We start from the raw sequence: 20803 nt of genomic DNA, 5'->3' as shown, positions 1-20803 counted from the left end.
TCTACTTATTTGAAATGGAGTCTTTATAGGCCTCCAAAGTCAAATAATGTGGCATATCTCCAAAATGCTGCAATAAAATGTACTCATTATGAAGTATGCATACTCTATGGGATGTCCCCTATAGAAACAAACCATTAGTTTTTTCTACTTATTTGAAATGAGGTGTTTATAGGCTTTTGAAGTCGAATAATGTGGCATATCTCCAAAATGCTGCAGTAAAATGGGATATTTATGAGGTATGCATACTGTATGGGACGTCCCCTATAGAAACAGACCATTGGTATTTTCTACTTATTTAAAATGAGGTCTTTATAGGCCTAATCAGATAGTAATCCTTATGCAGTAAGACAGTAACACAATTTAATTCAAGAGTAATTGTTATATATATATATATATATATATATATATATATATATATATATATATATATATATATATATATATATATATATGAAATAACAACAGAGAGATAGAAAGAAATATTAGAAAGATAGACATTACAAAGAAAAAGGAAAGAGATATATTAGAAAAAAGAAAGATATAATACAAAAAAAGAAAGATATGTTAAGAGAAAGAAAGAAATATTAGAAAGAAAGACATTAGAAAGAAAAAAGAAATAGATATATTAGAAAAAAGAAAGATATAGTAAGAGAAAGAAACATTAAAAGAAAAAAGAAAGAGATGGATATATAATCGAAAGAAAAAAGAGAGAGAAAGAAAGAAAGAAAGAAAGAAAGAAAGAAAGAAAGAAAGAAAGATGTTTTATATATTAGACTGAATAAAGATAGATAGATAGATAGATAGATAGATAGATAGATAGATAGATAGATAGATAGATAGATAGATAGATAGATAGATAGATAGATAGATAGATATGGGCAACTCAAGCGCTCTGAAAGCGCGTTCTCTCTCTGCTGTTCCTGAAATTACCGTATTTATAGTAATAGGCGCACACACTTTTTTTTTTTGGGCGGCTGGCTTGACCGTGTATTTTCAAACTGCGGCTGGCTTGACCGCAGTGCCAGCTTGCGGTAGGCCTATAACTTCTTTTTTTTTTTTTTTTTTTTTTACCATGGGACTACCCTCTGATCCTTTTCACAAATAGAGCAATGAAAGTGAAACTGGACTTTCACTCTGCCAGAGACAGCGAGCAGGAACAGTAAGTAGACCCGATGCAATCTGCAACCAAACATAATTGTGACAATATTTGTATGTGTTTGTCTTTTATATGCGTATAGGTGTGTGAGAGTGTGTTTATCGTTGGGTTTCGAGAAGCATAAACATAGTGCTAGGTTAAATGATTGAATACGTGTTAACTCAGACGTCATATTAAAGCTATTGAGAGCTGAAAGCTTTGACAACTGTTAACGAGTAATATTACAAGATTTTGAAAATGTTATTTCTTTGTAAAATACATTATTTCATATTACACGTGCAGCAAACATATTCGGTAGTGTTTTATTTTTTAATGAAAATGAAAAATGAAAGTGAAAGCAATAAAGGTTTTTGGTTATTTTAGCTGACATACATAGGTTAGTAAAGAGCAACACTCTCGCTGGTGAAGTTGATATCATGGTCATGGATACGCTGATGATAGAAACAATATGATCACATTTATGACTTATTTGTCACAGGGGCGGTTTCTTCTTTACGGATTTCTCAACCACAGAGTAGGCTGTTTGTTTTGCCTCTGGATATAGACCTTATTTTCCAGAGAAACATGCGCGCCGCCATCTTTATGCTGCGTTCACACCAGACGCGACTTGCGCGAGTTGGACGCTTGAACATTTTGAGTTTACTCGCTTCATTCGCGCGTGACATTCGCTTCATTCGCGCGTCAAAATCCCTTCACAACAGATGCGAATTCGCGTCATGAGAGGGGCTCTCCCGCTCCTTTATGTGTCCCAGACTCTCCCACTGCTTTCTGCACACTTCCTCTGAATAAACACAACTTGTCAGTGGGGAAATAATTGTAAATTACAGCGAATAAGCTCAATTGGTCGTCTTTAGTTGGCTTGTAGTTTTAATATGTGTATATATATAGCTCAAATTGAGTAAAGACTGTTTTTTACAACTTATCAGATTGTCCGACCTCCTCACTCACTTTCTTTCAAACACAATCCTTTTTATTTCTGTTTCTATAAATGTATGAAGATCTACAGCGACGATGATTTTGTCCTCCATTGTTGTTTCGAATTTCTGTCTCAGCTCGCTACGTCACGTCATACTAGAGCAAGCTCCTGGTTGGTTAACGCGGCGCGGAAATTCGCCAAAGTTCAGATTTTTCAACTTGCGCGATTCGCGCGAATCACGCGTTAAGCGCGTCAAACGCCCGAATCGCTCAATTCGCGCGAATCGCGTTATTCGCGCCGCAGGATGTCAATTCGCAAATCACTCGCGCTTACCGCTTCATTCGCGTCCGGTGTGAACGCACCATTAGAATATTGTCTTTGAACTTCCGTTTTCGCGGTAGCCCTGTATATATGGCATCGCTGTTGAAGAATAATTAGCTGGTGAAGTGGATTTACGTGTTGTAGAGTTAACAAAAGTTATCATGAGCATTGTAATGTTTAAAGCGGGTGTCTTAACAAATGTCAGTAGAACGGGAAGATTTTATTCATAGCTAAATACATAAGATCGCTGTGGAAATACAAGCCGGAAGTCAAAAGACAACGAGCGCAGCGCTGAAAAGGGGTGGGGCTACATAAGGTCTATAGTCAGTGTCGAGTCACGCTCTGTTGAGTACCGCCTCTTTTTGGGCGATTTCACCAAAGTCACCGGAAGGCAAGCCTGCAACGTTTATAAAAGCGTAACGCTGCATTCACATGGGGCGCCGGCATTAACGCTTCTCATTTACTTTGAATGGGTGACATCATGCGTTGCCGAACTGAATTGTGGGTTCCGTCGCGTCGCTTCACTCGCGTTGCAAGCGGCAGAAGTTGAAGATTTCTTACGCTGCATTCACACGGAGCGTCAGCGTCAACGCTTGATGGAGGGCGTGTCTGAAGCTTGTGTTGACGCGACCGTTATAGTGATTACAGCCAATCACATTACTTTCCGGTGTTGCACGAACGCAGTTGGCTAGCGACTGCTCTAGGGAATTTGCATAGGGCCATCTGATTGGATGACGCCTGCGTTGGCGCTTGAAAAGTTGAGAAATCTTCAACTTCTGCCGCTTGCAACGGGAGTGAAGCGACGCGACGGAACCCACAATTCAGTTCGGCAACGCATGACGTCACCCATTCAAAGTAAATGAGAAGCGTTAACGCCGGCGCCCCGTGTGAATGCAGCGTTAACTTTTCAAGTGCCAACGCAGGCGTCATCCAATCAGATCGCCCTATGCAAATACCCTAGAGCAGTTGATAGCCAATTGCGTTTGTGCAACACCGGAAAGTAATGTGATTGGCTGTTATCACTATAACGGTCACGTCAGACATGCTTCAGACACGCCCTCCGTCAAGCGTTGATGCTGACGCCCCGTGTGAATGCAGCGTAATGGCTAAAGCTAACGCTCCGCCCACCGTGGTACACAGGAAATGAGACCAGACCAGAGGCTGTTTTTGAATGGATGTCAATGGACTATATGCACGGGTTACTTCCTGGTTGTCGTTAAGCCAGCTCGGGCACTTCCGGTGAACTGTTAGCTGTTCATTCTGTAGTCGTTGTACATCGACACAAAACCATCTATGGTTGACTTTTAATGTTGTATTTATATTTTAATGCAGTTATTACATTTACCTAATTTGCCAATAAACCAGTTTTATTGATTGCAATAAAGACGAAGCTATTGGGACTGTTTAAAAATGCCGTGTCTGTAATTAGACACACACACACATTTTTTCCCAGCACTTTAAATGTTATTTTTAATGCGATGACCACAAACATAATTTGTTCATCCTTCTGAGATTGTCCCCATTGTAAAACCGAACGTTTAAAAATGTAGGAAATTTAAAATTTGATAAAAAACACTTATTTAAAAATAAAAAAGACAGTAATTAGCACTTTAACCAGCAGGTGGCGGCAAAGTAGCATTTATTTGCGCACATATCAGCCATTTCCTCTAAACGTTTTTCACTTCGTTTTTGACTAAATATTAAACATTATAAAATAACTAGGTTTGAAAAAAACATTTTGTCAATGTGAAGTATGAAATACTCACAAAATCTTATGAAAAACAATAACTTTTATTGTGAATTAATTACACAGAAAGCGACCACCGTGCTCTCCCTTTGTAATCACAGCAGATGTCAGTCAGTGCAGCGCAAGATCAATGATTTCAGCACACTTGTGAAAACACACATTTTATTCAATTAATCTAACTAAAGTGCACAATAAATATTTAATTTTTGAAGCTTTTTTTCACATAAAAGTGTGAAAACTAATGGTCGAATTGAATTTAGCCGAGGAGGAACATTGAGGTACGTCTTTATTTATTTATTTTCTAAGCTGTCTTACGTTTGAATAACTAAATTAATGCTATGCCTGACTATTTAAGTGACTATATTCTGATTATAAACTAAGTATTACACTACTGATGCTCAACACACCAGCAAATGATATCTCACCGGAAGTTATCGAGCTGGCTTATATTAATGCGGAAGTTCTAAAGAACACTCCGTGCATATAGTCCATTCTTTGGATACCAGCTCATATGGGGGTGGCAGGAAATGAAGACGTGGATAGTTTAACCAAACAGGCCACAAAATTTCCAGAAGTTGATATTAAAATTGCATTGAGTAAGACAATCAGAAGGAGTGGGACAGTGTAAAAAAGGGTTGACATTTATACAACATTCACGAAACAGTTTGTTTAGAAAGAAGAAAAATTGGAAATAAGAGGAAGGATGTGTTCATTTCAAGAATGCGCATTGGCCATTGTTTACTAAATCAAAGTATGTTCAGGATTGGGAAACACCAGACTGGGTGACAAATGTAGTTCGGAAAATATGGAAACAGTAGAACATGTATTATTAAAATGTGAGGCTTATGCAAGAGAAAGATTTAATTTCAAGCATTAAGAGACATGGAAATGGAAGTTTTTTCTATCAAAGCATTATTAGGTAATGGCCCAAAGCAATTTAAAAATATATGAAGAAGTATTTAATTTCTTAAAAGATTTAATTAATTTAATTAACAGGATTTAGGTCACTACTACCATAATGTTATCCACACTCCAATCCAGTAGGTGGCGGGAATGCACCATTTTAGTTTGGTTTGCCAACTGCCATTAAACTTGAAAAGAAGAAGAAGAAGAAGACGAAGAATGGATGTCAATGGATGAGAGGCTTCACTATGCTGATTAAACAGCTTTTGTGGGGAAATAGCTAATCATTTAATTAATCAACAGCCTGTTTGCCAATCTTCAGCATGTTTTACACTAAACAATACTTTAGTTGGGAACTATATGTAGATTTTAGCTTGATAAAAATGTATTTTTTCAAGAGAAGGCGGACTAGGGAATGTTGTGACTGATGTCACTGCCATTACACGATAGGCTGAGAGGTGCCGCTCGTGATCAAGTTAACCGTTAAGTTTTCTCCAATGGTAAGAGAGACAGGCCCTCTCATCTCTCTGATTTCGCTCTGGCCAAGAATTGCCCCGAGTGCTCCCATAGACTTCCATTCAAATAACTTTTTTTCTAACTGCAGGCACTGCAATGCAATCTCTATGGGTTCCGGAAGGGCCAAACAGACGGAGTTTAATAGAGCGCAATAATTAAAATACATTTTGCTAAAAATATTGGTTGTTGAAAATTTGTTTTTGTTGGCGAACATAATTATGTCATATGTAGAATTTCGAACCTACCACTAAGTGTATTCGTACGATAGCAGTAACTGTGTTGTGACTGTTGTAGGGAAATCAAAATAGCCTAATAATTAGTCTGTTATTTTGTTTTTATTTATTTTCATTTTTAGTTTAGTGTATTTAACTTCTGCTTTAAAAAACATTTACATTTACAATTTTAGAATATAGCCTAGGCCTAATGTGATTGGACCCCTTTTTTACACATAATATAGCATGTACTACATGGTTACATTCATGTTTGTTTTTATAGCCTTCAATATGAACATTGTTTCTAGGACAATATTGGGCAGGATGTGAAATAATTTTTTTTAATTAAATGCAGATTTTTTTTTTAGATCCCAGCCCTATGGCATGCTTTAAATACTGAATTTTCCATGTTTTAGATAAGCAGTAATGATACATTATTATATCACTTGTTAAAAGGTTATTTAACAATTAGCCTATTCATTCCTGCATTTCTAAATTTTATTATCACTCATAAAGTCATAATAAAATTTGTTTCAGGGTAACTAAACAACACTCAGATAACCAGTACAAAAGACAGAGAAAGAAAGAAAAGCCAAAAATGACGCTGGAAAATGAAAGTATTGAAGGTAAGATTTTTGATTATTAAATTACTAAAGTAAGCATTATAGAGAAAACATTATTCATAACAAGACTTCATAAGATAGTTGTTGTGACTTAAGTTATACCCCTGCTCGTTCTTCATATGTTTTTCGTCTTATCTTGTCACAAAATAGGCTATAACCTTGTATTGAAACCTAAAGTTCATAGTCCAAAACTACGCAACATAAAATAACACTCTGTTCTTCATCTTAAAGGAAAATTCTTTATAATTGACACTGGAAAGACAAGTTCTGTTTCACGGAACCAGATTTTACATCGTCTCTGTCAACAAAGGCCTGGTTTGAAGGAGGTGCACACTGTAAGAGAGTGTGATGTGATTTTGGTCTTCTGCACCATTTCTTCACGGGTCGGAACTGACATTGATGCTGCATTGAAGATCTTAATAACTGTTCAGGTAACTTCAAGATTTAAGCGCCAGACATATAGATATTACTGTTTACACATTTATCTTATTGTATCTTTATTTGAAACAGCATCCAAACCAGCTATTTTTATGGTGCTTCATCACACATTTGAGCCAGAGAAGATGATACCAGACAGCAGCAGATGTGTGACCAGGATGAATACACTCACTGTGGACTGTCTGTTCAATGAAGATCAGGGTTTGTTGAACTGCATCAGGAATGATGAGGCGCTGAACAAAATTGCTCAACCGTTTAAGCTTCAGGTTTACCTCTTTGAGTTTATTTTGAATGAATTTGTGTGTGAAAACTAATTATGCAGACATTGATTACTAACAACAATAACAGTGAATTATAATGTAGAAGAAAAGTGGGCACAACTGTCACTCTACAGTAAAATACATCAGAGAACACTTTTTCCCCAGACTTACTTGAGCAATGAATACTGTACACTCTGAATAGGCTACTGTACAAAAAAAAAAAAAATCCATAAAAATATGGCACAATGTACTGTATTAATTGGAAGTAATTTTCCGTATTTAATTTTTTACAGGTGTTTTACGTGTATTTTGAACTTTGTTGTGTTATGTTTTGTTAATGGAAATGTCTGTAAAATTACTGTATAATGTCCTGGTAATTTTCTGCCAGTACATTATCCGTTTTTTTGTTTTTTTTTACAGATTTCTTTCTTTATTTCTTTTTACAGTGTACAGTACCCAATGAAAGATTGAACGTTACAGACAATATCAGGATAAACCCTTAATTTTTTATGGCCTTGCACTGAAAGGGGAACACTCAAACTAATATTATCATTCTCATGTAATCAAAATAGCCAGCACTTTTCTGCAACATTATTAATTGATAATTCAACAAAGTTGTCTGATGGCAGAGATTGAACTGACATTTTTGGATTAAAAATTTGTGAAGAAATGTATTGAATATTATTGTATGTTCTGAATGTTCATAACATATCTAATAATAATATATGCTGTTTTCCCTTTAGAAACAATGTAAATGGAATATGAAGGTTACCGTTGCCGTTACCGTCACCATCACCATCACCATCGTTATCTTGATTGCCACTGGTCTTTCTCTGGGGTACAGGTGAGAAACTTTCAACAAGCATGAGTAGATGATGACTGTATTTTTATTTGGGATGCACTATCCCAATACAACTATTTAATATAGACCTGTTTAGTTCATATTTTTTTCTATGTACTTCTTTAAAATTATTTCTCTTAAAATGGAATGACAGATTGAAAGATTAAGATGAAGAAAGAGATGCTTAATAAGTTTAAGAGCTGGTGAGTATCAGATGAGAATATTTGGATAAACTGGTCGTCCTTACATTTTAATTAACAATTAACTGAATTAAAGTTCCGCATTTTTCCACAGATAAGATGGCATGGAACACAAACAAATGAAGAGAAAGATCCATTTAATCAGTAACCGTGGATTTTTGAAATGACAGGAGCAATTGCTACTCATTATCATAATGTAATTAACAACATTAAAGTATAATAAGCTCTAAAATGTGTTCAGCCTATTTGATTAGATGCATGCAAATACATATGTGTTATCGTTTAGCATGAACATGAACATTAAGCTTGAGAAGTTCAGTGTTAAGATTGCATTGGATTACTTACATTGTAAGGGGTATAAAACTATAACATAACAGTATATAATGTTTTTGTTGGGGCTTACATTCTTAGTGCAACGAACCCACATGTAATAAGGCATGAAACTCCAGGGATGAAAATGAGTCCCAATCCGGCCCTAGAGAGAGAGAGAGAGAGACAGTGCAGTACACATAACAATACATTACAATAAATGTATACAAACACACAGTAATACGTCCATGACGTAACAATACAAAGTAACTGGCAAGTCACTTTTACTTCTTGCTTATTGCACTGTTGTAATCATCACACTTGCAATCGTTGATGTCTACTGCCGTGTTGACTATATTGGGAACAATAGCGTTCTTGCGATATTACATTAGTTATAGTGTTTATATTTGAATATATGTGTATTACTGATTTTAGTAGTTGTCATGGAAATAAAGGCGGATGCAAGTTGCAAGTCAAACTTCTATTTATTGAGCTTCACACACAAAAAGTCAAAACACGTAGCAGCCAGCAGGAGAGCGTATGACGCAGGGACTTCGATGGGCCGTGAGGAACAGATGGGTGCAGACCGTGGAGAGTGCCCGAAGTGAAGGGAGAACACCAGGTGAAGAATCCAACCAGAAACTGAGACAGGAACAAAACGCCACGATGAACTCGACTCCAACTGAAGAACACACGAGGAACACAGGAAACAGCCCTGGGGAAACTCCAACAACGATCTGACAAACATGAGACGAAAGACAGGGCAATAAATAGGCTGGTAGATTGTAAACAGACAGTAGTAGCTATTTAATGTTTTTATAACCAATTAATGTTATTATAAAGGACTACCTAAAATATACATTTAAGCATCTCACTTATATCTTGTTGGTTTGAAGAAAGCAAATCAAAAGATCATGTCAGATTGGCCACTTCATTCTCAGTCAGTTTACTGTATTGGTGTCTCACTGTGAAGACGAACACAAACAGGTAAGATGAAAAATTAGATTAAAATGACAGAAAAACACTAAGTACATAACTTATGAGGCCTATGCCATTTCTACCTGATATAACCCTTAAAATTCATTTTGTTGGTATAGCCTATAAATTAATTAATAGTTCACTGATGTCAATTTTTTTACTTTTAAACCAGTTAATTTAGATGTTACCTTTTTAGATTACCACTTATTATGGGACATTTTTCCTATTTACACTTAGTAAGTTCAATGACTAATTTTCACATGATCAAAATCACAAAAACGAGTTTTCAGAAGTAAAAAAACATGGTCTGGCCGCTTGGTTTAGTGTAGATGATGAAGTTTATATTCAATGAATCTGTAAGACTTACAAGTTACAGAGATTGTGATTAACAGAGCCATGACAGAGTATGACAGTGCCACACATGAGAAGAAAGCAAGACTGTTTACTTGACCTGCTTGCATTATGAAGTGTTCCCAGATTATTTATTTTTCTAAAAACTTTTGTTTGTGTACATCTTAAGAAGGAAAGTCGTATACATCTCAGATGGCATGAGGGTAAAAGATGAGTAAACGGTGAGCACATTTCTGGGTGTACTGTATTTTCTTACAGAATAGACATGGGATTCCCTCTTAAGATTCATCAGTGAAGAAAGAAAAAGAAGAAGAGGAACAAGAGGTGGAGGTAGCCAAGCAAGAGAAACGAATAAGAAGTGTTGTAACTTTAAATCTGTTTTGAAATAAGTTGCACCACTAAGCACCACTTTAATTTATGGCCCGCAATGTCATACTTACCCTGTAACTACATGAAATAAGAGTGTAACAAGCACCACTTTAATTTACGGCCCATAATGTCCTACTTACCCTGTAACTATACATGAAATAAGAGTGTAACAAGCATCACTTTAATTTACGGCCTGCAGTGTCATACTTAATGTCATACTCATAACCGAACAGCTGTCCAGTGAGTCATATAACAGTTATTATAGTGGTTTGGAAAATGTCTGTATAGCAGTGCCCTCAAAAGGGAAACAGAACTATTTATTTAGCATTTCTTAAAAGCATGAACAAACTCAAGTTTTTATCATAAATTTATAGGTTTATTTAACAGGAAAGAGGAATTTGCATGGAAATGTGCTATATTGAAGCATAATTCAAGTTTGGCACGCAATGCAACAGAGAGGCCATAAATGTGTCTTTGCTGCAAATTAGCAGTGTTGGGGGAAGTTACATTTAATAATTTGTTGCAATAATGCGTTACTCCCTAAAAAAAGTAACTAATTGAGTTACTTAGTTACTTTTTTATGGAAAGTAATGCATTACACTACTATATTACTTTTTTCTCACCGGGGCTGGGTTTGCTTTTTTGTTTTTAAATAACATAAAACGTTCTATTTTGGTAAATGTAAAGGCACTTTCACTCTAAGGGCCCTATTTTAACGATCTAAGTCTAAAGCGCACAGCGCATGTGCGCTTAGGGTGTGTCCAAATCCACTTTTGCTAGTTTAACGACAGGAAAAATGGTTGGCACGCCCGGCGCATGGTCTAAAAGTGTTGTCCCTATTCTCTTAATGAGTAATGGGTGTGTTTTGGGTGTAACATGCAATAAACCAATCAGAGACTCATCTCCCATTCCCATTAAAAGCCAGTTGCGCTCACTCCATGGCAGATTTGCAATTTACAAGGCAGAATTTGCAAGCAGAAAAACTGAACACTTCTATAGTGAGCAAATGGATCTGCTCATGCCCAAGGACTGTATTTTCTATTTACATGAGAATTATACTCATAATGTCTATTGACTTCCACAGTCACATTCACCAACATTCTTACCAGGCCCAAAAAACAAACAAAAAAACATAATAGAATAGTTTTATAGTTAATGCAAATGATGATTTGCACAGGATATCTGGTAAACTGTACTGAAACGACTGCTGAACAAAGACTATTATAAATTCTGATTCTGATGCGTTTTATCTCCTTCAGATTCCCATCAGCTCACTCTGGATTTAACACATTTAATAAATACCTTTGTCTGTCTGAGAACAGAGTGATTACTTACATTTACACAGTCCAGTCATATCCTGATCATCCAGACAGATTTGATGAACTTAATCATCAGGTGTTGTGTAGAGAGTGTGTGGACGCTGTTACTGGCAGGTTGAGTGAAGTGGGTGTTATGGTGTGTATATATCAGTGTCATATAAGAGCATCAGCAGGAAAGGAGGGGATAAATTTGTTTGTTTGGACATAATGATCAGTCCTGGAGTTTGTACTGTATTGGCTCCAGTTAATTGTACTGGTACTGGTAATTTTCTGCAAGGGCATTTTCTGTTAAGTTTACGACATTTCCTTTAATCCTAAAACATAACAAAATGCAATGTGTAATTCAAAATAAAGGTAAATCACCAGTGAAAACTAACCAAGGAAAATACTCAATACTCATAAAAGAGTAGGCAAAAAGTACCCAGATGTCCTACTACTTCTGGTCATATTCTTAAAGTGTGCATACAATGGATGATAATCTGCTCCTGAAAAACACAGGCTTTGTGGAGTTTACTGCGTTTCAGAGAGCCGCGCTCGAGCCAGTGGTTTGTCATTGGCTCGTAGCTGAGCATCCTCCTCTTGTTTGCCACATAAAGCTGCTCGTTTACCGTCACAACCTGCATCTTTCCCAAAGAATGAGGCAAAGGGGCCACAAAAACCACTGGTTCCTTTGAATGCTATAGCATTCTACTTCCTTGAGTCTGGCATCCGATACCGGATCTCTGCCACCCAAAATTTACAGGTGCACGTTGAAGTAGCCGATGTACGAGTGCATTCTTCTGAGAAGTCTTTCTGCAAGCTCCTGCCAACAATTCAACAAGGGATTGTAGACCTAGAAGTGCTTGGACAGCTGTGACGCAAGATACAGGTTGTTCTCTGGTGTGGTGCAGACCAAAAACGTCTCCATAGGAGAGTGTTTGAAGTTCTGATTGGCGAGGTTAATGACCGGGGACGCCATAGAAAAGATGTCCTCCGTGTAGGGATCATAGCACATGAAACGGCTCATTTGGCCATCCAAAGAAAAGCACCATTTCTTTTGCACTCTTGTCAATTCTTTGTTTGGCAGCATGCGTGCCCTTTGACACCGTGGCGCTCTGCTCATCGGCAGCCCCGTCTAGAACATTCAAAAGATATTTCTGTATAAAAGGCTTTGATTTAAGGCCATCTAGATAAACCTTGTCTTTCTCGGAAAACAAAGACCACCGCACACATCTGAGGACCTGCAGCGCATCTTCTGCATCCACATGCAGATTACTCTCAATCCACTGTATTGCAAATGAGCACACTTTCAGTTCACAGTCCACGTCCAGAGAATCCAGTGTGAGGATCTCTTTAATCTGCTTCAGGTCCAGCTCACAAAGCTCTCTCACATTGGCACTGAGCTGGACAAAGTTCTTCGCAATAAACGCTTGAGCTTTGCTCTTCAACTCCAGATTGTCAAAGGTGTCAGCAAACTTCAAAATCCCTGCACAGTTAGAAAGGTCCAGCCTTCTTGTCATGAAGTTAGCACAAGCTTGCCGAATATACTCCAGCTGCAGCATGTTTGCAGCTGCATAAAGCCTCTGCACGTTGCCCTCAGTGATTGTCACTTTGCCAGTGTAACAATAGTCAATAATGACTGCCATTGAATCGGCGTCCACTTCGTGTATAGTGACATTTCTTTGAGTGCTTTCATACAGCCCTCCTGTAAACATGCTCTTAAAATAAGGGCTCGCTGCTGCCAGTATATTTCGGTTGCACTGGAAAACTTTTCCAGCGCCAGAGGAGGAAACGCTTCGTTCCTCTGACTCCGGGTCAGGCTCCACTTCGATAGTCACGTCGACTAACAACTGCGAGTCGTAGAATAATTTCAGCTCTTTTATCAAACTTAAAGCGTGATTGGTGTGATTTTTACAATACGAAATGATTTTCAGGACAAACGGTGATGTCGGTCCCGTTTAATTTAATTTCGTTCGGCTTTTGATCTTGAAACATCGACGTTGCATGTCTCACTCAAGCATGCTGGCGCTGAGCTGCAACACAAAGCGCTGATTGGTCACATCGGCTGTGTTTCAAAGTATATTGAGCTGCCTAGACAGCGTAAGCCATTGTTCTCAGTGTGATGCCGAAAATGTTGCCCAAGGCTATGAAACCCAACAATGCCTTCTAGGCAGCTCACTAGGATTTGAGACGAAGCCATTCTCAGCGGTCTGTATTAAGTTCAGTTGGCCTGCTAAAGCTTTGTTCAGAATTATACATAGCCTCAACATCATATAAAATATGGATTTAGTTTCAAATATTAGATATGTTTTAAAAGATTAAAGTATTTTATGACAATTGTTGATTAAAAAATTACAATACATTTTCAAAAGTGTAGGCTTAATATATAAATATAGGCTATAATATATAAAGGCTTCCAGCCTTCATGAACAATTATATATCACTTATAAATGATTAAATACAAAATGAATTGTAATTAAGATTGATGTGGTTTGAAATTGGTAAAATGTGCTTAGATTTGGTTTGAACTTTGGGGGGTTGAACATTGGTATGCTGCGTGTTATTTTTTTAATTAAAAAAAAATCTATATAATAATCTGTTTTATGTGTATGTGTCTTCTTTTTTATCTATCTATCTATCTATCTATCTATCTATCTATCTATCTATCTACACCTCATAACTTTGTGAAATATATGTATAATCATTCATCAAATTCTAACATACATGAGCGATTCTAAAAAGAAAGAAATTAGGTTAAAAATTGAAACCACCGGTAGGCGGCAGCGATTCGCTGTTTTAATGAGTGAGCCACTTAGGATTAGTTCACTTTCAAATAAATTTTTTTGGTACTATTGGGTACTAGGAAATTTGCCTATCAAATATCGATCTTCTCTGCAATCTACCTTGCAGTTCTGTGTAACAGTAATGATATTAAAACATTTGGCTATGAGAAAATTCTTCATCCTCTTTTAAAAGACATACAGATACTTGAAAACCAAGGTCTGTTCATTCAGAGGTGTTAGGAGCTACCGTCAAAGGCACAGTGCTTTTTGTCTCTGCTGATAATTTAGCTGCTCATTCGCTTGCTGGCTTCCAGGAATTGTTCACTGTTGATAAATTTTGCAGATTTTGTTCAGCAAGCCGTTGAGACATTGAGACAAATGAAGTGAGATGTGGGTTATTTCCACTTAGGACAAAATGAACTCATGAGGCAAATGTTTTGGAGGTTCAACGGAATCAACATGTACACAATGTAAATGGTGTCAAAAGTGATTGTGTTTTGAACAAGCTGACCTACTTTCATACAGTTACAAGTTTTCCACCGGACTTTCTGCATGACCTCTTGGAGGGAATTGTACCATTTGAACTTAGTTTGTGTCTTAAAAAGTTGATCTCAGATAATTACTTAACATTGGATGAATTAAATTCTGCTATACAGAATTTCCCAGACTTATTCTCTGATAAGACAAACTACCCAAATAAAATACCCAGGAGTTTCAGCATCAATGGTACAATCGGTGGAAACGGTCATGAGAACTGGACTTTGTTACTACTAATTCCATTGATGACTGGGGAACTTATCCCAGAAAATGACGTGACATGGGGTGTTATTCTTAAATTAAAAGACATAGTAGAACTTTTGGCAACACCCTCTTTTACTGATCAGACTGTAACAGAGACACCGGAGGCAGAGATAAAAGCAGTAATGGTGGTTTATTGTTGTAATCAGCAGAGCAACAGGTAAGTGAATGATGAGAATGCTGGTCTTGGAGAGGAATGAGAGGTAATACTGTCCTTGTTGATGTGTTGCAGGTGAAGATGGAAGTAGACGCTGGAGACGGATGACTGGGACACTCACACACACAGGCAGGTAGGAACACGAGGAACACTGGAGACGATGGAGACGATGGAGGCAAGTAAGTATAGCGTTTGGAGTCCTTGAGGTAAGCAACAGACTGTAGTGCAAACGAGACCGGACAGTGAGTGTGTGTGAATGTGGGGCTTAAATGCTGGTGGTGATGACGGTGCTGATGATCTTCAGGTGGCAGGTGATTAGTATGCTGGTGATTGAGTGCGTGGGTAAGGGAGTGAGGTGGAACCTGACGTGTCTGTTACAGTACCCCCCCTCCCACGGCCCGCTCCTGAGGGCCGAGGACCCCGACGTCGTGGTGGTCGTCCTCTAGGGTGTAGGGCAGGTCTATCCGGGTGGTTGGTGTGGAAAGTCTGTAACAGATTAGGATCAAGGATATCATTCTTGGGGAACCATGAGCGTTCCTCGGGGCCATAACATTCCCAGTCTACCAGATATTCCAGTAGACCACCACGGCGCCGGGAATCCAGAATTTCACGAACCACGTAGGCAGTACCATCGTCCAGGATGAGTGGAAGGGGGGCTCGACGGCTGCCACGTCAGGTTCTGTGGAGGGAAGAACAGAAGGGTGGTGAGGCTTTAATAGTGAGACATGAAAGGTGGGATGAATTCTCTTGTATTGTGCAGGGAGTTGAAGGCGATAAGTGACGGGGTTGATCTGTCGAAGGATGGTGAACGGGCCAATGAAGCGGGGACTCAGCTTCTTGCAGGGCAGACGCATCCTGATGTCTCTGGTGGACAGCCAAACCTTCTGCCTCGGTTGGTAGGTAGGGGCGTCGGAGCGCCGAAGGTCGGCTGTCATTTTGCGTCTGCGCAGGGCCCTCTGCAGTTGGTGGTGTGCTGAGTCCCAAACCCTCTCGCTCTCCCGGAACCAGTAGTCGACTGCAGGAACGTTGGAGGGTTCCCCGTCCCAGGGGAACAGTGGGGGTTGGTAACCGAGTACGCACTGAAAAGGTGTCAGTCCAGTTGTGGCTTGTCGGAGGGAGTTTTGTGCGTACTCGGCCCAACCCAGGTACTGGTTCCAGGAGTCCTGGTGGCCGTGACAGAAGGTACGCAGGAAGCGGCCTATCTCCTGGATCTTCCGTTCCGTCTGCCCATTCGACTGAGGATGGTATCCGGACGACAGGCTGACGGTCACACCCAGGAGGGAGAAGAACGCCTTCCAGACACGGGAGATAAATTGGGGCCCTCTGTCAGAGACTATGTCTTCAGGGATTCCATAATGACGAAAGACATGGTTGAACATTAGTTCTGCAGTAGTCATGGCGGTAGGTAGACCTCCCAGGGGAATCAAACGGCAGGCTTTGGAGAAGCGGTCTACAACTACCAGGATGCATGTGTGACCATCAGACTCGGGGAGATCGGTGACGAAGTCCACTCCCAGGTGTGACCAGGGTCTCTCAGGAACGGGCAGAGGATTGAGCTTGCCGGTGGGAAGATGGCGTGGGCTCTTGGAGATGGCACACTCCCTGCAGCCCTGCACATACCTCCTGACGTCGTTGGCCATGTTGGGCCACCAGAAGCGTTGTTTGAGCAGCGAGAGGGTCTCATTGACCCCCGGGTGGCCAGTGCCAAGTGAAGGTGCGTGAGGAGGCATTGGAGGAGGGTAAGGTCTCTTCCGACCACTGGATAGGGCTCACGAAGATAGATTCAGGCAGGATAGTTTCGGGAGTTTCATTCCTCTCCTCTGGAGCATGGAGACGAGACAGAGCATCAGCTTTTATATTCTTGGAACCTGGACGATAGGATATGGAGAAATTGAACCGTGAAAAGAACATGGCCCAACGGGCTTGGCGAGGGTTGAGTCTTTTAGCAGCCTTCAGATACTCAATGTTTTTATGATCAGTGAGAACTTGGAAGGGATGGTTAGCCCCCTCCAACCAATGCCTCCATTCTTTCAGGGCAAGTTTGACTGCCAGGAGCTCACGGTCACCGATGTCATAGTTGACCTCCGCCGGGTTGAGCTTGCGGGAAAAGAAGGCACATGGATGGAGTCTACTTGGTGTCCCCTGCTGCTGCGACAGGACCGCTCCCACTCCGGTGGTGGAGGCGTCCACCTCCACGACGAAAGGCAAGTCTGGGTTAGGGTGGACGAGGAGGGGAGCGGTGGTGAAGGCTTTCTTGAGGGTCTCAAATAGGTTGGTGGCAGGCTGGGACCAGGACAGAGACTTGGGCTGCTTACGTAACAGGTTGGTGAGTGGGCTGACTATGGTACTGTAGTTCTTGATGAAACGGCGGTAGAAATTGGAGAATCCGAGGAAGCGTTGGAGTTCTTTTATGGTGGTTGGAGTTGGCCAGGTTTGGATTGCAGAGACCTTCCCCTCGTCCATCCGGATGCCACTGTGATCAATTACGTAACCCAGGAAGTGGACAGAGGGCTAGTGGAATGAGCACTTCTCTGCTTTGAGGAACAGATGGAATTGCCGTAAGCGTTGGAGGACCTCCGCAACGTGGTGGCGATGTTCGGCCAAGCTCCGGGAGTAGATGAGGATGTCGTCAATATACACCAGCACGAACTTGTGGAGAAACTCCCGGAGCACCTCGTGGATGAAATCCTGGAATACGGAGGGGGCGTTGACCAGGCCATACGGCATAACCAGATATTCATAATGGCCGGTGGGCGTGACGAAGGCGGTCTTCCACTCGTCCCCCTCGCGTATCCGGATGAGGTTATACGCGCTGCGGAGGTCCAGCTTGGTGAACACAGTGGCACCACGGAGATGTTCCAGGGCCGCTGGGACGAGGGGAAGTGGATACCGGAATTTGACGGTTATCTTGTTGAGTGCGCGGTAGTCTATGCATGGCCGCAAGCCTCCGTCCTTCTTTGCCACGAAGAAAAAGCTTGAAGCAGCAGGGGAAGTAGATGGGCGGATGTATCCTTGGTTAAGGGCCTCCTTGATGTATTCCTCCATGGCCTTCTCCTCCGGTACTGACAGGGGGTAGATTTGACGTCCCCTGGGCACTGGCTCACCCGGTAACAGATCGATGGCACAGTCCCATGGCCGGTGTGGAGGTAGCTTGGAGGCGCGTTGCGGGCAGAAGACGTCACTGAAGGAGGCGTAGTCGGGTGGAATATCCACAGAGCGCTTCTCAACAGGACTTTCGATGGACGTGGCATTGATGGAGATTGTCTTGGAGAGTGAAGATCTTGGAACCGGAAGTACTGGGAAGCAGTTGGAGAAGCAGTGGTCGCCCCACTTCAGGACTTCGCCCGTGCGCCAGGAGATGGTGGGGCTGTGCTGTTCAAGCCACGGGCGCCCTAGAACCACGTCAGCTTTGGACTCCTCCAGAACCAGCAGATGGATGTTCTCCGTGTGAAGTATACCCACTTGTAGTTGAAGAGGTCCCACACAGTGACGGATCATCTTACGGCTTAGAGGTTTGCCCGTGATGGAGTGGACCTGGTAATTAATCGGAGACGGAGAGGTCTTGAGTTTGAGGTGTCGACAGAGGGCGCCGGAGATGAAATTTCCTGCTGACCCTGAATCGAGGAGCGCCACCACTGGAACAGAGGTATTAGCAGCAGTAAGGTTTACAATAGTAGTGAGTGGTTTCATCTTTTGAATGGAGGGAATGATAGCACTCACCACGGGCCGAGGAGGACGAGTTGGGCATGTGGAGATTACATGCCCCGGAGATCCACAGTATAAGCACAGATTCAGGGTCAGCCTTCTCTGTCTTTCAGCGGTAATTAGACGGGAATTATCCACTTGCATGGGTTCACTTGCTGGTTCTGGAGAGCTGACGGGTTCGGACCGACGGAGGAGGGTGTTGGAGAGTGGCTGGCCCTGGTGCTCAAGGAGACACGACTGCATACGAGAACCCACGCGGATGGCAAGTTGGATGAAGCGTTCGAGTCCTATGGAGTCCTCGTATGCAGCGAGATGCAACCGCACATTAGGCTCCAATCCTTGACGAAAGGTGGTGATGAGGGCTTGTACATTCCATCCGCTGGTGGCGGCTAGCGTTCTGAACTGCAAGGCATATTCATTAACAGTGTTATTTCCCTGTTTTAGATTGTAAAGCTTCTCACCAGTTGAAGAATCTGTCAGAGGTTTTCCGAAGACCTCACGGATGTGAGAGACGAACGCCGAGTAAGACTTTACAACTGAGCCTCTCTGAGTCCAGAGTGAATCCGCCCATTGAAGGGCCTTACCTTGCAGTTGGGAGATGATGAACGCGATTTTAGCCGTGTCAGTGGGGTAGAGGTGCGGTTGCATCTCCAGGACCAACTCACATTGAAGGAGGAATCCGCTGCAGTCCTCCGCCGATCCTGAGTAGGGCGCCGGTTTGGCCATGGGACTGGCGGTAAACACAGGAGAAGAAGTGGTGACGTGGATGCGGAAGCGGCAGCGGCGGTGGGTGACGGTGACGGTGGTTGTGCTCGGCGCAGTGTGTCCACGAGCTCCTGGAATGGATCGGTGAGGCTCATGCTGATTGATGCTGTTATGGTCCGGTCTTCTGTTATAACAGAGACACCGGAGGCAGAGATAAAAGCAGTAATGGTGGTTTATTGTTGTAGTCAGCAGAGCAACAGGTAAGTGAATGATGAGAATGCTGGTCTTGGAGAGGAATGAGAGGTAATACTGTCCTTGTTGATGTGTTGCAGGTGAAGATGGAAGTAGACGCTGGAGACGGATGACTGGGACACTCACACACACAGGCAGGTAGGAACACGAGGAACACTGGAGACGATGGAGACGATGGAGACGATGGAGACGATGGAGACGATGGAGACGATGGAGACGATGGAGACGATGGAGGCAGGTAAGCATAGCGTTTGGAGTCCTTGAGGTAAGCATACAACAGACTGTAGTGCAAATGAGACCAGACAGTGAGTGTGTGTGAGTGTGGGGCTTTTAAATGCTGGTGGTGATGACGGTGCTGATGATCTTCAGGTGGCGGTGATTAGTATGCTGGTGATTGAGTGCGTGGGTAAGGGAGTGAGGTGGAACCTGACGTGTCTGTGACACAGACTCTATGCTATTTGGAAGAAAACATCTTGGTACATAGGCAATTGCTCCAGGATGCATTTCCTGACTGTAAACTCAGGCCAAAACATCATTTCGTAGAACATTATCCCTATCTCATCTGTTGTTTTGGACCTTTGCTGGACTGTTGGACAATTCGCTTTGAAGCAAAAAAGTGCTATGTATGCATATCCAACAACCAAACAAACTGAGGATGTTGCTCAAGTCCTCATCATAAAGCATCCCTGTTTGAGAGAGCCAGGATCTACCCATGGGTGGTACTGCTGGAAGTTCAGCCTCGCTTTTAAAATGGGGAACCTCCGTCAGAAGTATCGTACTGCAGGATGCTCAGAGCTTACAATCAATCAGAGGTCTACAGGCACATCATTGGGGAAAAAGATGATGAAGAAAGCAAAAAGATCAGAGCTAAAATTTTTGCCAGATTTTCCAGATGGGAAGACTGCCTTGAAGGTGAGAGATTAACTTTGATGGAAGAGATGAAGAAAAAGAAGAGAGACAGGAAA

General features: G+C 41.4%; 1 long non-coding RNA gene and 1 pseudogene across 1 annotated transcript; one reads left to right on the top strand and one right to left on the bottom strand.

Moving 5' to 3' along the window:
• The first annotated feature begins 987 nt into the window (after positions 1-987).
• Positions 988-8365, top strand: LOC125269908. The gene is made up of 7 exons (XR_007185213.1): positions 988-1159; positions 6309-6397; positions 6626-6825; positions 6905-7098; positions 7836-7936; positions 8088-8136; positions 8228-8365. It is a non-coding gene; the product is annotated as an uncharacterized LOC125269908 (long non-coding RNA).
• Positions 8366-8951: 586 nt separating this feature from the next.
• Positions 8952-19529, bottom strand: LOC125269612 (annotated as a pseudogene).
• Positions 19530-20803: the final 1274 nt, after the last annotated feature.

Source organism: Megalobrama amblycephala, linkage group LG6 (assembly GCF_018812025.1).
Source record: "Megalobrama amblycephala isolate DHTTF-2021 linkage group LG6, ASM1881202v1, whole genome shotgun sequence".
In the NCBI taxonomy this organism is placed as follows: Eukaryota; Metazoa; Chordata; class Actinopteri; order Cypriniformes; family Xenocyprididae; genus Megalobrama; species Megalobrama amblycephala.
This window is presented reverse-complemented; position numbering and strand designations above follow the sequence as displayed.